General features: G+C 43.8%; 1 protein-coding gene across 2 annotated transcripts in view; it reads right to left on the reverse strand.

Moving 5' to 3' along the window:
• fto (FTO alpha-ketoglutarate dependent dioxygenase) overlaps positions 1-15,753 on the reverse strand; it is a 115,063-nt gene that overhangs the window by 11,437 nt on the left and 87,873 nt on the right. The window contains exon 9 of one of the 2 annotated variants that reach the window (XR_006822196.1): positions 8,451-8,600. The exons of the other annotated variant lie outside the window; for it this stretch is intronic. The gene's annotated coding sequence lies outside the window, so the exon portion shown is untranslated. The remainder of the gene's footprint in view (positions 1-8,450; positions 8,601-15,753) is intronic. 2 annotated transcript variants of the gene reach the window in all.

Here is a 15,753-nt window from a genome sequence, read left to right on the forward strand (position 1 = left end):
GCTCTGCACCAAACAGGATGCAAAGAGTGCACACAGCAAGCCAGGGAGCGCCATATAATGGCATGTGTGGGTGTGGGTGTGTGAATGAGTATGAGTACATATAGTACCTGCCTATGCTGATTACTTTGTGCGTGTGTAGGTGTATGTGTGTAAATCACTTTGTGAAAGTTGTTCTGGGTGTTGAAAAAATGCTGTTTGTGGTCTAACAGGAACTAAGTAGTGTTCTGTTTGTAGTGACAATAAACTTAATGCAATAACTGTAATACCAGCATAACCGAGGACAGTGTTTTGTAGAACCCAACCCTTTGTCTATAGTGGCACAGGCGTATATTAATTCTGAAGTGAGTCAAAAAGAGTTTAAAAAAAAAAAATAGGTGACACAGGCTTTGCCACTAAAGACAACAATAAGACAAAAGGCACATGCAGAGCTCAGCACAATAAAAACAGAGGGATTACAACTGGTAACAGAGATCAACTCTCTTCATTAGTTTCCTCTCTTAATTTCCACTTCACAAACATCCCCACTCTGCACTACCTATCCCAGCGAGGATGCTTCAGACTAAAGTCTTTGCCCTTACTGCTGATCCAGGGTCAGCTGTGGGGAGTAAGAGAGGGATAACCTCTTTCTGAGCCCCATAGAAGCCCAGATGGCTGTGAGAAAGCTCTGATCCAAAAACTAGCTTACAACTCAATCGCTGTAGCCACATCTCCAAGTCCACAGTTTAACCCCCTCCGACTTCAGCCAAGGTCACAGATGCACACTTGAGAGGCAAAAAGAGCCAGGAGTGAAGTGCTGCCAGAGTCGAAGGAATTAGATCCGGGCTGAGTGGCCCTCATCTGGCTAAGCCTGGTAAGTAGCAAGACTAACAGGCTGAGGCACAGTGGGTTGGGTTTGCAGACACACACACACACACACCCACACACCCACACACCCACCCATACACACACACGCTTGTAAGCTTGCACGCAAACAACACACACATAAGTATGGAGGTAAACACACACTTACATAGTTACACACACATACACATACACACGGAAGGACTCCGAGGGCTGCAGATGGTGTGCCCTGGGCCTGGTGACTAGGGCTCTGAATGAGCTAGTTTTTGAGCGAGTATGGAAGCTGCAACGACACATAGGGCTCAGGGGTTGGGACGGAAGACAAAGAACTGCGGAAGGAGTGCATGGGGGTAGATAGGAGCGGGTGGGGTCTTACTCCTTTCCCTGCATGGGGGCTCCTAACATTTTTAGTACAACATCAACATGTCAGTGTCCATTCGTCCCCTCGCCCTATTGCCCACGTCCTACCCCAGTGCCTCCCTACACCAACACGCCTACAAACACACAAACACTAACATACACACACACACTCTGGGAGCCAGCGGCCACTTCACCCATAATTCCGCCTGACTTCCGCAGTCTGACTGGCAGGAGACAGGGAGGGTGAGGACAACAAGCTGTGAATACGGGAAGAGACAGAAAATCATTGAGAACCTTGCCTTTATGAATCTTTGATGAGAGAGAGTGGGGGTTGGCGGGGGCTTTGCCTCTGGTTAAATCAGAGCAAAGCGAGTGTGGTGTGTGCATGACTGCCAACAGAGGTTGAAATAAACAGGGCCTGGACCAGGCCCAGACAAATGCAAACCCCGCAGTTGCAAACATTTGTCCTTGCAATTAGTCCCTGTCCTTCCTGTTCATGTTGCAGGTAAGTGGTATTGGGATCAAGCAAAACAGCTATAGCTATGAGTGCCTAGGAGACCGGTGAGGGGTAGAAGGTTGAGAAGCAGGCATCTTCCAAATTTAATTAAGCTGGCAACAACTTGGTTTACTAAAGATGAATCAATCAATCAATCAATCTCTGTACAGAAAGTAGACACAATAATACAAACACTTCATAAGAAAGGTTCACATAAGGTTACATGCCATTTCACAACACTGCCAATATCCTTTAACTGTTTATCATTCCCCTGTTGGGTAATTTTAAATTGAGACTGCTGTTCCTCTTTCTTATTCCATTTACCTGGGTTTGTTTTTAATAACTGTGTCCATGACATATTAATCATCTTGTTATTTGTGACAGATGCACCTGCACTTTGGGTATCTCTGTTAGATCAGTCAGAGACATTTACTTTGAAGAATTGACCACTTACAGCAAACGGTTACACAGCTACATTTGACAGTGAATCCAAGAAGGAAAGATTCTGCTGAGACAGTTTATCCCTGTTAATATACACATACATGGACATTTAATCTCAGTTCATTTAACAACAATTATAATTCCACTGGTCCCATGTGTTTTTTTTTTTTCAAAATTATTCACTTATTTGTCATTGCACAGCAACAAATTATGCAGTCTGAAACAGGACGATTCAAAATATTACTATCTTTTAAGATTCCTGTCCCATTTGGTCAAATTTTACAGGTAGTCCTCAGCCTGGAAAGATTTTTGTTTCTTATGGCTGACATTGCTAGTAATAGCCCCCATTACTCATCTGAGAGGGGAACAGTTTAACATACACTAACAAGTCCGGCTTTCTGCAATGATAAATGACATGCAACTATGTGCAAGAAGAATAGCAAACAATATGACGAGCTGGTATTATGCTGTCCTACACAGCAGTTTCCTAATTAACAATGATAAAGTATGTTGCAGTGTCTTGTAAGGGTATACTAGCTTGCAATCAAAGCGTGGGAAGTTGTATTACACACACACCTTTGTGGTGTTCCTTCTTTCAATGTTCATTGTTTTACCTTCACACCTGTTCTGGCATCTGACATCGGACACATAAAAAGCTGATGTTGACTCAGAGCAGGGTGTTTTAATTAATAATACAAGACATGTTACAACAACCCTACTTCAAAACTCAGAAACTGCTTTTTAATAGATGTCGAGCAGGTGCCAGTTTTCTTCTCAACATGACTTGGCTTATGTTACGAAACAAGCAGAGCAGCATAGTAGCTTTATCTCATCTGCCACCTGTGACAGCTCAGAATTCGGAGTCCTCCAGGAAGCTCGGTTCATGTTAATGTGTCACCAATGAGGCCTTTTGAAGACTCGATTCATCCATCTGTCAGCGAATACAGAGGTACTGCCGACTGATTTCCGATCACATAAAAGATTGGCAATGAGATGAACTGTCTTAAGCTGATCAAGAGTTGTCTTGGCTTCCATCTACATCTGTCAGGCTGAAATTTTACACTTTGCTACACGTGTTGATCACATATAGCAAAGTATGGGCACAATTTCAAGCTACTGTTTGGACTCATCTAGTTTGGGCTTGAATTAGGAGAAACTTTGAAGGCGGAGGATTGATTGACACCTAAAGCACATTTTCTCACAGCTTGTAGCCTCAGGAGAAGACAGTGGAGGACTATGCCAGTTTTGGGTTGGGTCATTAGGTACAGAGTGAGTCTAACAGTGCCCCCTGATGGTCCATGCATGCTTTGTGCCAGGGAAGAAAGATAAAGGTAGGGTGAGTAGTGTGGCTAGAAAATGTAATGCCAAGGAAACAACATCACCTGACATCAAATGGAGCCTGTGTCCAGCCTTTGTTTGCAGGCAAAGGGAGGTGAAAAGAGCAGTACTTAGCAGAGCAGCTAACCTGTGGCCATATCTGGTGGACAAATCAATAGAAGTGTCTGAGAGCTGAGCAGAGTGTGCTTGGGGGGGAGCTGGAGGGGCTTCCCCCTGGCCCGCTGCCCCCAGGCCCCTCCTGGGGGGGGGGGGGGACCTGCCGGGCTCTTTGCCCTCTGTCTCTTCTGCTTCAGTGCTTCCATCCTGCAACTACTCACTCATACACATACATATACACAAGTGCATGGAACAAGCCCACATATACTTTGGTACGGGCGTCCTGTGACATCTTGTAGCACCTCCTATACTATGAAGTGCAACAAGGGATCCATATTGTCTAAAAGGTTACACTGCAATGCAGACTTTTAAAAGGTATATAAGAGCATATACAAGCAAATTCAAACCTGTGCACCTACACACACATACACACACTGAGACACATATTGATAAATGTGCACACACTGTTTGTCCCCTGATACCCCATAGTACATGGACCACAATATGGACAAGCTGCAAATGGCCTACCATTGTAGTGGTCTTTCACACAAGAAGGTAGAAGAAGCCATACCAAATGCACAACAGAACACCTCCCCCACCTGACCCTGAAGCCCTGGAGAACAGTCAGGTCCTGAGCAACAGTAAAAGCAGTACTCCTCCAAACTGCAGGAATCCAATTCTCTAAAAAACAGAGACCCTTTCCCTCATCTGTCCCCCACTTGCTGCTGCCAACTTACTTTCAATCACAGTTAACATCACAGAACAAGAAGTGGAGGGATGGGAGGGGGCGAAACACAAGCCTGCTGCACAATGTACTTGTCTGGCAGCTGCTTACTCTGACATTTGAGGCCACGGGGACCTTGTTGAAAGAGCAGATGCTCACTGATGTACAGGCACAGGAACATGGCAACTACACAAGTGGCTGAAGCAGAAAAAAAAAATCTGCACAAACATATGAGAAGGAAAGAACAAGGGGAAAAAGCTGAAGATGGCAGGCTCACGCAGAGATGTATTGAGTGTAGAAACACGACCACAAATAGACAGCAGAGTGGACATGGCACACTGACATGCCCATAGATGAAAGAAGACACCATGCATCAACAGTGAAACAGATGTGAAATAATCAGAGGTACCCATATGACAAACAATCACATAAATATTTCTACACTAACAAGCAGCTACTATTACATGGAAACTGTACATGTACATTTGAATACATGTAAATGTATAATCACATGCACACAATTAAAAGCCTCCACACAAGATGTGCACAGAAGACTATTTAAAATATTTGTGATTTAAAAAAAAGACCACCAAAATCCACACACTTGGACAGATAAGAGTATGAGCAGCCCCAGCCTCCACGTATTACAATATAAATGCATGAACCTACTAATCATCTAAATTATTATGCCAACAATGTAATTCCACTGCTACACCTTGAGTGACAACATGTTTCTGGAATATTGGTAACAATCACTGATGCAAATTAACAGGAAAGGACAGAATTCAATGGTTCTTGCTGGAAGAAAGCCAAGAAAAGATTAGTGTAGAGGGAGACAGAGAAAATAAAGAGACACAGCAAATACGGAACGATGGGAAGATGAGATGGGAGGAAAACAGATGGAAACAAAAGAGAGAAACACAAGACATAGAATGCAAAGTGGGAGAGGTACAGAGCACGCAGCATCATGGTGCATCTCCGGCAAAGAGAAATTAGTTTCCGCAGAGGGCCGCAGGCACCGTTATGGAAATGGGTGGCTGGCAGCTTCTTTGGCTGACTGTAAACAGGATCTTGGTAAGGCATACAGCCTCTGGTGAGGCCCACGGAGCCCGGCATCACTGCAGTGCTGTGTTGAGCTGCAATACTCCCACGGTCCCTCCTTCTATCTGTCTGGTTCCTTTGCTCCAACCTGCCCAAACTCCACTCGTGAGTAATTTATGAAGCTGGTGGGGGTGGTTGCGGAAGCGGTACGTGCACATCCTGACACCAAATACATGACATGTTCCACATGTCTTCCTACTAAACTACAAAGAGCCCTTTTGTCTCTACAAAGAAAAAGAAACACCAAAAAGTAGTTAAGGCGTTTGGGGTGCTTGCATCACTTTGTGAACTGCTGTGAACTAGGTAGTTTATGGCAACCCCAGTTAAGAGGCTAACCAGAATAAAAGTAGCTCTCTGTGTTAATGGTTATAAGCCCTAATTAAGCTGTTCATTCAAGGACTATGACATTATCTGGCAGCATTGTCTTGGTTATCTGGCAGCATTCTCCTTTGGTTATGCCAGGGTAGAGATGCGATACACTGCCAAGTAACTAGAAGAAAAGGAGGCCAAAAGACTAGCCAGGAGTTAAGGGACAACCAGTGCACTCACAAATTCTGAGTCTGTGTTCAAACTGGACATCCATCAAAATCCACTTTGCAGATGTTCCCACTACAGTTTTACAACATCTGACCTCATTGCCTACAAATCTACTATATGGTCAACTCAAAGTGTCACATTTTGTGTGTATGTGTGTGTCAGCCCTATATGTACAAGTGTAAATATGTCTACTTGTCTGCCTCTACAAAGTAACTGATGCAGGCCTCTCTCTTTCCTCTTCCTAACTCTTCCTTTTCCTAGCACAATCACAGAAGGCCTGCATTATCTTTGCCATGCTGTGAAACAAAGTGCAGTGGCGTAATGCGAGGTCTTACACAAAAGTAAACAACTTCATCTTGTGTCTGAAATATGTGTCACTGCGATTGTGCAAAGCTGCCCATCGACACAGCAGTGTCGGGTTGAAGGAGCGTCTCCTAATTAATGAGCAAGATAGAGAGAGAGAGAGTGAAAGAGAGAGAAACTCTCTTCCATAGTTCTTCTTCAAACAAACACTTCCTACGGGACCCCATTGTTTGGACTGAGGCATCATGGGTAGCCTTATTTACAGATTTTAATTGCTCTGGTGATCTGTGGGTAAAACACCCTGTCGTAATCACCTCACAATAGAATTGTTACTCTTTCTGACAATTGTAATAAAATGCTCTACAGCGTCCAGGGGAAAACGAAGAGAAGGAAACAGAGAAGGGCAGGGAAAAAGAAACACAGATGGTAGACGGTGCAAAGAAAACAGGAAATATAGAGAAAAAATAAGTAAGGAAAAAATATTTTGGATGCAAATCTTCTCAGCAAGAGGAACTAATCTGAGCGGGCGGGAAGCAGGGATGAGGATGGGACTGTTGTCCAAGGAAATGATTGCTCTCCCACCTCAAAGTGACAACCATGAGAAGCTCACCGTTCCTGGACCTCCGAAGCGGAACCGCAAAGGTGACATGCGCTGCAACTATCACACAACACACATACACACCTACACACCACACACAGACAGATTGGGAATGAGGAGGTAGGTCACCTACAGGAAGAGATTAGTGTCACCAGGCAGAGGTAGGAACATGGGACTGTCAACTGCAGCTGTCTCTGATCTGGGAGGAGCAGGCAAAACTAGCTCTCATGTACTTTCATACTGCTTTCAAAGAGGTGGTAAAACAGGGATAAAATCAGTTCATTTCAAACAGGCAGCTACCTTTTACACATAACGAGTCACCAGAAAAATAGAAACACCTGTACATTGTAATACAATAGACTTTAACAGCCATGGAATAAACACTACCTTATTTAGAAATGCTCAGTTTTTGAGGCAATACTTTTTGGTAGTGTTGTGTTGGACTACAGTGCATGCACTGAAAGGTGTTTCAAATATTGTGTTCACTTAATTTACATATATGGAAGAAAAATATAAGATACCATCAACCATACTAAATTAAAGTTTATGTGTTTGTCTTTTTCTGTTCTATCTGTCTGTGGCACCTACAGGATAAATTTTCTTTAATTGTAATTTATTAGTTGCACAGAGGGACATTTCAAAACAATGTGCATCATTTTATACAGCACTGAAAGCGACATCCCACTGCAGTCTGTTCGTTTCTGCTGAGACGAAGAGTAGCAGCTCCTCTACTCGGTGAAAGAGCTGTTTTACTTAAGTGTGTCAAACTCTATCCCATTATTATGCCTGCTGATAAAGGTAATACAAACACTCTGTGCATCAAAGGTCCATGAAAAATTAAACAGCCAATCAGCTGGCAATTATTCTCTTTAATCTCCTGGAGGCAGCCAATTGGGATGTGCCTCCGGTGGTGGTGGCCTGGAAGGGATTCATGCCTTTGGTTCTGCACATTCCACAATCCAAACACTTACTTTGCATTATGCTCAGCTCAGGCTAAAATAAAGTACAGGCAAACTTTCTAAACTCTTTTTCTTTCCCTTATTTGTGAAAATGCACCATCTTGTGTATTGATATATTAAAGCCAGATAAGTCAATTTGCCTTTGTTTCTCCTCGACTATGGATCGTTTAAAGGCATTTCAACTGGACATGAAGACACCCTGTTCATGTTCCAACGGAGCTGATCAATTGCTCATTTAAAGCAGCAGGATGTGGTGCCATGGTGTTTAGAGGAGGTAATGTTTATTGTATTACCATCAGCGCTTAAGACCTCTGGGTATGTGCCGTTGATCTCCAGCTGTCAATGCCCTTTGTCATAATGTATTACAAAGTATTGACTACTTTATTATGGATTACAACAGATGCAAATCAGCAGCAAAAAAAAAATGCTCATTACAGCTACTACATGATGATGGGAATACTTAACTGCCCGGTACTGCCAGAAGTGATGCTATCATTAGAAACTCACAAAACCAACTTTCTCTGCTGTCCTTCAGCAAATCACCTGCTCTGTAATATGATAAGAAACAAATTCCCTGAAAAGCTGTGTGCCAAACTGCACCTGAGGTGAACTAAAAAACAAAATGATTGACAGTGGAGGTTATATGGACCATCTTACTTGGTCTGGTCTGGTGTCGCTGTGGCTATGGCTCGACCACCAGTTTGATTCTTGTCACTCCTGTCCACACTATCCTCACAAACACCGACTCCATCCCAGTCGAATCGATGGGCGTGTGCAGCCACTCAATGCCAATGATTCTCCCCTGATCTTAATTAGAGAAACACATCAGATACAAACGACATCTCAAATCAATCGACAAGTACAGGGTGAGGGGACTGGGGTTATAGAGAGAGACAACTTTCAGTCTCTTTTCCACAACATGAATCCTAAATTCTATATTTTAACTAAACAGCATCGAGGCCTCATATGAAATGTAAGCAGCCCGATGCCAAGGATCTATCTGGTTTGAAAATTTGCGCAACATAATCACAGAAAAAAAGTCCTAGATGTGCTGATAAATTATTAATGGAGAGAGATGCTATCCAGTCCATCTCTGACTTCTCCACCCCATATTCTTTCCTTTACTATTCATCTCCATTTTCCACTCCATCTCTTCCCCACTCTGTCATGGGAGATGGATGAATGGTGGCATAAAGACAGAAACAGGCCGACAAGCTCCTTAGCCGCATTGCTGAGTGTATAACTAGCAACATTAGTGAACACCTACACCCAAGGAGCCCATCAAAGACAAGGGTATTTAGTGTGGCGTCAAGGGAAACACACACACACACACACACACACACAAAAAAAGACACACCTGTGTGCCAAATGCCAGTACACACATACTCATTTTATTGGCACATTTGTGCACACTGACATTGATGTACTCATATATGTAAGCATGTATGTAAGCATACACTGATATATTTGAAAGCTACGCACGCACACGCACACACACACACACACACACACACACACACACCACTAAGGGAGTCAATAGTGCTGATTTTCCTTGTCAGCTCCTCGGCAGGCACTGGTTTAAAGAGACATCAATCTGTGATGTCAGCACTTACCTAATGAACCCGCTCAGATCGATGAAAGCACTGGTCCGCTACACAGCCTGGCTTCACTGCCTTGACTGCTTTTATGTATACTTTGACTCTTTTGAGATCTATGCTGGACCACAACATGCCCAAGGTATGTGTGTCCACGTGTGCAAGCAGCTTCCTGGATAAATTTGTGCTGATGTACCCATTTCATCTGTGTGTTTACAAAAACACTGTAGTATATATGTACAGTACAAAGGTATCTATGAGTGTTTGTGTGTAAATGTAATTGCACATCTATGCAGACCTATGTAATACTATGATTATTTACGCACATGTGCATGCCTTGTTTACATTTCTGTCACATATGCCCTATTATGTGCTGGTGTGCGTGTGTGTCTGTGTGCATGTAAAATTACCTATGTTTGCGTGTGTGAATATGTACAGTGCCTGTACATGTAGGCCTAAATGAGGTGTGAATACAAGTTATGTGTTTATGAGGATATGTATGGCAGGAATAATTATGAGTTGCTGTGTGTATATATATATATATATATATATATATATATATATATATATATATATATATATATATATATATATATATGTATATGCAGGAGTATGTAAACCTGTCCCTTCTTTTCTCCCAAAATGCATCAGTTTATAGGCTGAATGGCGATGGCGATGGCTACGGGGGTGGCAGCAGCATGAGATGCTGTACAATTAGATTAGTTCCATTTCCTTTGATCGGCCTCACCCCGTCCCATCTTGCATGTGACACTTCAAATGCAGGAGCCTTCCTGTGCCACTTAATTGACCAGAATAAACATATTATATTGTGATAAGTGTTGCGATTGTAACAAATTGTACGGCGTGACTGACACAAATCATGGCATTAGCTATGCCTCTCTTATCGGTGGCCTCCCTGTGCCTTTTCAATAAACAATCGAGTACACTGAAAGAGCGAGAAAGGCAGAGCAAGGGAGAGAAGAAAGGAGAGAGGGAGGGATTGATGGTGGGTGAGGAGAACGGGAGCGTTGCGGCCGCGATCTAACGTTTACCCACTTAACCATTCAAAAAGTCATCTTCTTCCATCAGCGCTTCACTCGGCGCTGCATGAGAAACATTATCTTTCCACAGGAGCTATCATTCACAGATGGCTTCCCCCTTCTCAGCAACCTGCCACCATGCATTTCCAACACTGGATATTGTGTATGTGTGTGTATCTTTTAGTATAGGCAGGGGAATGATGTATGAAGTTGAGAGGAGAAAAAAGAGAAGGGAAGAAAACAAAAGGGAGAGGACATGTTTGTATATGGATTTTTTTGTATGTTCACATTATGTGCGCAGCTATGAGTGTAGAGGTTTGAAGGGAGAGAGGGAAGGGATGAAGAGAACTGCTGGAGGCATGTGGGGGTGGGTGGGTAGAGGGAGGGAGGCTGACGTGTTAATCAGTGAATCAGCGTCCATCCACTAATGTCTGCCAGTGTAAATAAGGCCCTCATCTCCTGCCGTCACATACGCTGGCTTTCCAGCCCATTAGGCCCGAGCTGGCTGGCTGAGGCGGCCCACCGCTCGCTGGAGACTCATTTACGTGTCTATAGGCATCTGTGGCTGGTGATAGGGAGCCCACGTGAAATTAATGGGACTATGGGTGCTGCCAGCCAGCAAGCCAGCCAGCTCTCCTGCGCCCACATACACACACACACACTCTTTACACACACCAATCACCAGCATGTATGCTTGAATGCATGAGCTCGCACACCTACATGTGCGCGCACACACACACACACACACATAGAGGCACAGACATACACACGATGCAGTGGTTTTTATGCATGCTGGGTAAACTAACCTTTGCAGTAAAGATTTAGCAGCTTTATTAGTTTAGGAAATGGCTGTAATTAAGGATAATTCATAATGGCTGCTTCTCCCCTTTTTGTGGTATCAAAAGGGGGCTGGTCTAATTTAGACTGCTTGCGTTTGTGCACTAGGGCAGTAAAATGGGTGGAGTGGGGGAAATACATGGGGATGGAAAGCAAGAGGGAGGCCTCTGCAAGGTTCAGATATACTGTGTGGTCAACATGCCAGCTGAGGGTTATTGCCTAATGGTCTTTACACATCCTTTATAAAAATTCAACATTTCACACAGCAACGGTTTATTTGGCTGACAATTTCCAAAATTCATAGCATTCATTGGGAACATACTATGAATATATATGAATATAAAATAATAAAGGCAGGGCAAGACATTTCACCATATCCGAAAACAAAAAGCTTGTTTGGGAAGGTGTAATTTTCACAGTGACAGTTATTTGTATGGTTATGGACCCTAACACACAGAGCACTGGGTTATACATAACAAAAAGGAAAAACATGAAAATCAGCTTAATTGAAGAACAGCAACAGATGACAGATCTTGTGTAATCACATATGTTATGACACTCAATCGCTAAAGCAAGGCAAGACAGTGCACTCCTATCCAAAACAATGAGACACTCACGTCTTAGTACCAGGTGGCCAGGCACTCAGGGCAGGCAAACAAGGGGCTGAGCACATACCCTAGGCTCCAGAGAGGAGGTGTATGACTGCATTGAGCCCACCTCCTTTTCCTCTCCCTCACCGGAGGTGAGGCACGAAACCAGAGGACAGGATCAATAAGTCCACAGATGCTGCCAGCTCCTTTCACTCATTACCACTGATGAATAATAGAGGACAGCCTCACCCTCCCTAGGATTCTTGTCCTCTCTGAATGTGCACACATAGAGAGACACAAATGCAAACACACAGGAAAAGAAGGTAATGCAGCACTATGAGGACAGAAGTCACATCAAGTTCAATCTCAGGTGTCATAAATGCATTGGTTTTACTGACAACTACTGTCAGAGTTCCATCTAACAGTAGAGATATAAGATGCTGGAGCATTTTGTTCAACATGTCCAACTCATACACTCAACAACGAAAAAGCAAATAAGTCTCCACGCTCTCTCAAAATAAGGGCAAAACAAAAAAAAAACAATGGAAAAGAAAACAACATAGGGCACAGTCCTGTAAGGCAGACAATCTCACTCCAAACACCAGTTCTACAGTACACCTTTCACCTCCTTTAGTGCATGAGATATGAGCAGCAACAAGGCACTGACCATCTGCCCTTAAGTTAAAGCAAAAACAAAACAAAACAATAAAAAACAGCAGCAGCACCAGCTTAAAGCTACACCCAATCAATTATGGAGTAGCAACCTGTCCAAAATGTGATTTCAACACTGTCCGTCGCATCTTTCACGCCATTATCGATTACCTTCGCTTGTAACGTTTTCTGTTAATTCTCTTCACCCACACAAAATCTATATGTGTGCATTGCAAAGCTTGCATCTGAGCTGAGCTGAGGCTGCCTCAGTTCCGCAGGCCAGACAATCACTGTCAATCTACCTAATGACCAAGTGTCTGCTGATGCATGCTAGTGAAGTGGGGAGAGTCCCGGGGTGCAACATGAAGCAGAATGGAGAGCAACCCCTGCTTCTCAAAGTGTTGAAAGGGCATGTAAACCCCCTTGCTGGAGCTTTCCCAATGCTTCTCACTTTCCTCTGTAACTTTAGTTAGATCAAAGAGAATGGGGTCCTTAAGTAGAAGTAGTACAGATCAACTAGGTTTGGGGTTGAGTCACATAAGGATGCAGGGGGAAAGTTGAATGATAGAATATTCTGTCAGAATGCAATTCCTCTGCTAACGGAAGTGTGTTTTAACAATGTATGGCGCAAGAAAATCCTCCCTAAAGGATTAGGTTCAGTGAGGAAAGAGCAAAGGATGGGTGGACAGCAAGAAGTTGTAAGACAAGGGGGCCTGATGTTCCTGCTGTAAAACCCTGCCCCATCTTCATTCCTGTGAGCGCTATCACAGAAGGTGGCGGCTCTGTCCGGTACATCAGCCTAAGGATGTAGGAGATTGAATCAGACCTGCCGGTTCGCCAGCCATTTCAGCAGCAAAATAAATGACAAGGCGAGTGCTGGGGGAGAGAGAGTACGAGGGCAGCCCAAAGGTGTGACCCCACTGATGAGATGAGAGGCAGTCCAGACAGAATCTTAGATAGAGATAGGAGATGGAGAGAGAGGAAGAGATAGTGGGGGCCCGGTGTCACTTTATCAAATTCCTCCCTGGCAAATGGTAACAGAGGTCAGGGGAAGAAAAGCATGGGGGCAGTGCGTAAAGCTGAGTGAAAACACAGCGCTGCTCTAATACCTTTCATAAAGAGAAAAGCCTCCTCATCCACCAGCCATGATTAAATATAACCTGAGTGCTGGAAAACTAACCCCCACTACCCCGCCAAGGCCTAAGTTTGTGTGTGCATGTGTGTGCGTTTGTACACTTGTGGGGTGAGGAGGGTAAAAGCAATTTGTGGAGAACTTGTTGGGTGAGTGGAGTGTGTTTTTGTGGCACCAGTAAGGGGGTGGAGGGAGAAATGGGTGCTGGACGTGCACATCCTGGCCTGCAACTCTCTGACACCAGCCGGGCAACATTAATGTGTGAGTCTGCTGGTCGCCTGAAATTAATGCTGTCATCAGCAGCTGGACAAGAACAGCAGCCACTGTGGTCACATGTGGCAATTACAGGATAATGGCATTCAATTTCAATCTCTTGAGTCACTTGCTTTAAAGTTGCCATTCAGTGACCTGAGGCCACATGCAAACAGCAATTTGCAACATGAGATAATTTCCTCTCCTGTTCATTTTAACGTTTCTTTAATCAAATCAAATTTATCACCTGGCATGAGCATGCAAGTGCCCTGCACAAATGTGTGTGCAATTTGTGAGTGACAATCATTTGTGAAAAGTGACATTGCCACTAGTTGCGATCTGCATGTAAAACAGTATTTTTGTGAAAAAGGCTCCTGGCTGAGTGCGAGAGAAGGCAGGGGTCCACAAATATGTCTCTTGTGAGGTAGGTTGTTTTGGTCTTTTTTTTGCTTTTGATAAAATGAAAATGTTCATCTGTCACATGCTAAAACAGGTAGAGAAGAGTCTTAAAGTCAGTGACCTGCTTCAGTAATGTCACATCAATATCTATTTATGTTTGCTAACGTAGTAGCATTAGCCACCATGAGCTACTTGCCATACCAGACCAAGTAAGTTCAGTGTGGGTGGATCTATTTGCTTATGAATTTAACTTTTCATTTGTAAGAGGGAGATTGAGTTAATTTTTCTTTCAAATGTACATATGCTGGCTTTTCAAGACAGGGAGCAAAGTGGACCCCTGTGGAGCCAGTACAAAGGGCAAGTTGTTTAGATAGGGACTGTCCCAAAACTCAAAGATCACACATTCATTGTCCACAAAGCCAATATGTACATGCATTCAAAATTGACTTGCCCCTGAATGACTCCTGACATTTGACCACACCATCAAAATACATGTTTGTCTGAGACAAGTACATAAATAATTAGGAATTTTCTTCCATGTGCATTGTGCCAAAAGAAGGGCATGTAAATTTACAAAAGGAAGACTACACTGTTGACACTTGGATATGAGGAGCCAATATAAACAATAACCTTATTTTATATATGCCTATGTGGCCCTCTGAGATGGAGAGAAATTGGGTCATCAGTGTCACTCAGAACCCCAATGTGGAGGCTTGTTTTCTTGATCTAATAGAAGGTAATGATCCAGAGAGCAGGGCTAGGCTTCCTCTTCCATGGAGCAGGCCTCCGGGGGCTACTCCACCCCTGACAGAGGCAGTGGTCGTGGCAGTGCAATAAGAATAAACACATGCAGGCGGGGAGTCTATTTGGCTGAGAGTGATGGCTAGCTTGTTGCTTATCCCAGCCCAATAAATCTCCATACAGGGCCGAGAGATGAGCGCCGCTTATCTCATCAGCCTCGCGACTGATGCCTCTGACCGAGTGCCGCCGCTTAGACCCCTGATTTATCATGAACAGGGAAGGGGAGAGGTTCTTCACCGTAGTAGAGCTAAAATAGAGAGAGAATGGGAGGGGGACACAGACGGAGATGCAAAGAAAGGGAGGGAGGGAGAAAATGAAATAAAAAGGGGGAGTAAAATAGACATATTGAAAACCAGAGGGCAAAGGGAGATAATGCAGAAATATAGAGAGCAAACAGAAAGGTTTTCAAGGGAAAACATGGAGGCTTTGGCGTGAGGCAACGCAATAAACTAAAAATAAAACTCCCAAACCTGAGGAGGAGGAGAGTGGAGTGTGGGGGTAAATGTCACAATCTCCATGTCAGGGGGAGTTGGTGAGGGGAACTGCACTTGACGGCTGGATTCTGTAAGATTCAGCAGTTTTTTCAAGGAAAAGAAGGATAGAAAGGGACACCGGGCTACTGTATTTGAAGTACTGTATTTTTCCTGACTGATGCTGGATGGA

The sequence above is a fragment of the Micropterus dolomieu genome, linkage group LG20, assembly GCF_021292245.1.
Source record: "Micropterus dolomieu isolate WLL.071019.BEF.003 ecotype Adirondacks linkage group LG20, ASM2129224v1, whole genome shotgun sequence".
Taxonomy (NCBI): domain Eukaryota; kingdom Metazoa; phylum Chordata; class Actinopteri; order Centrarchiformes; family Centrarchidae; genus Micropterus; species Micropterus dolomieu.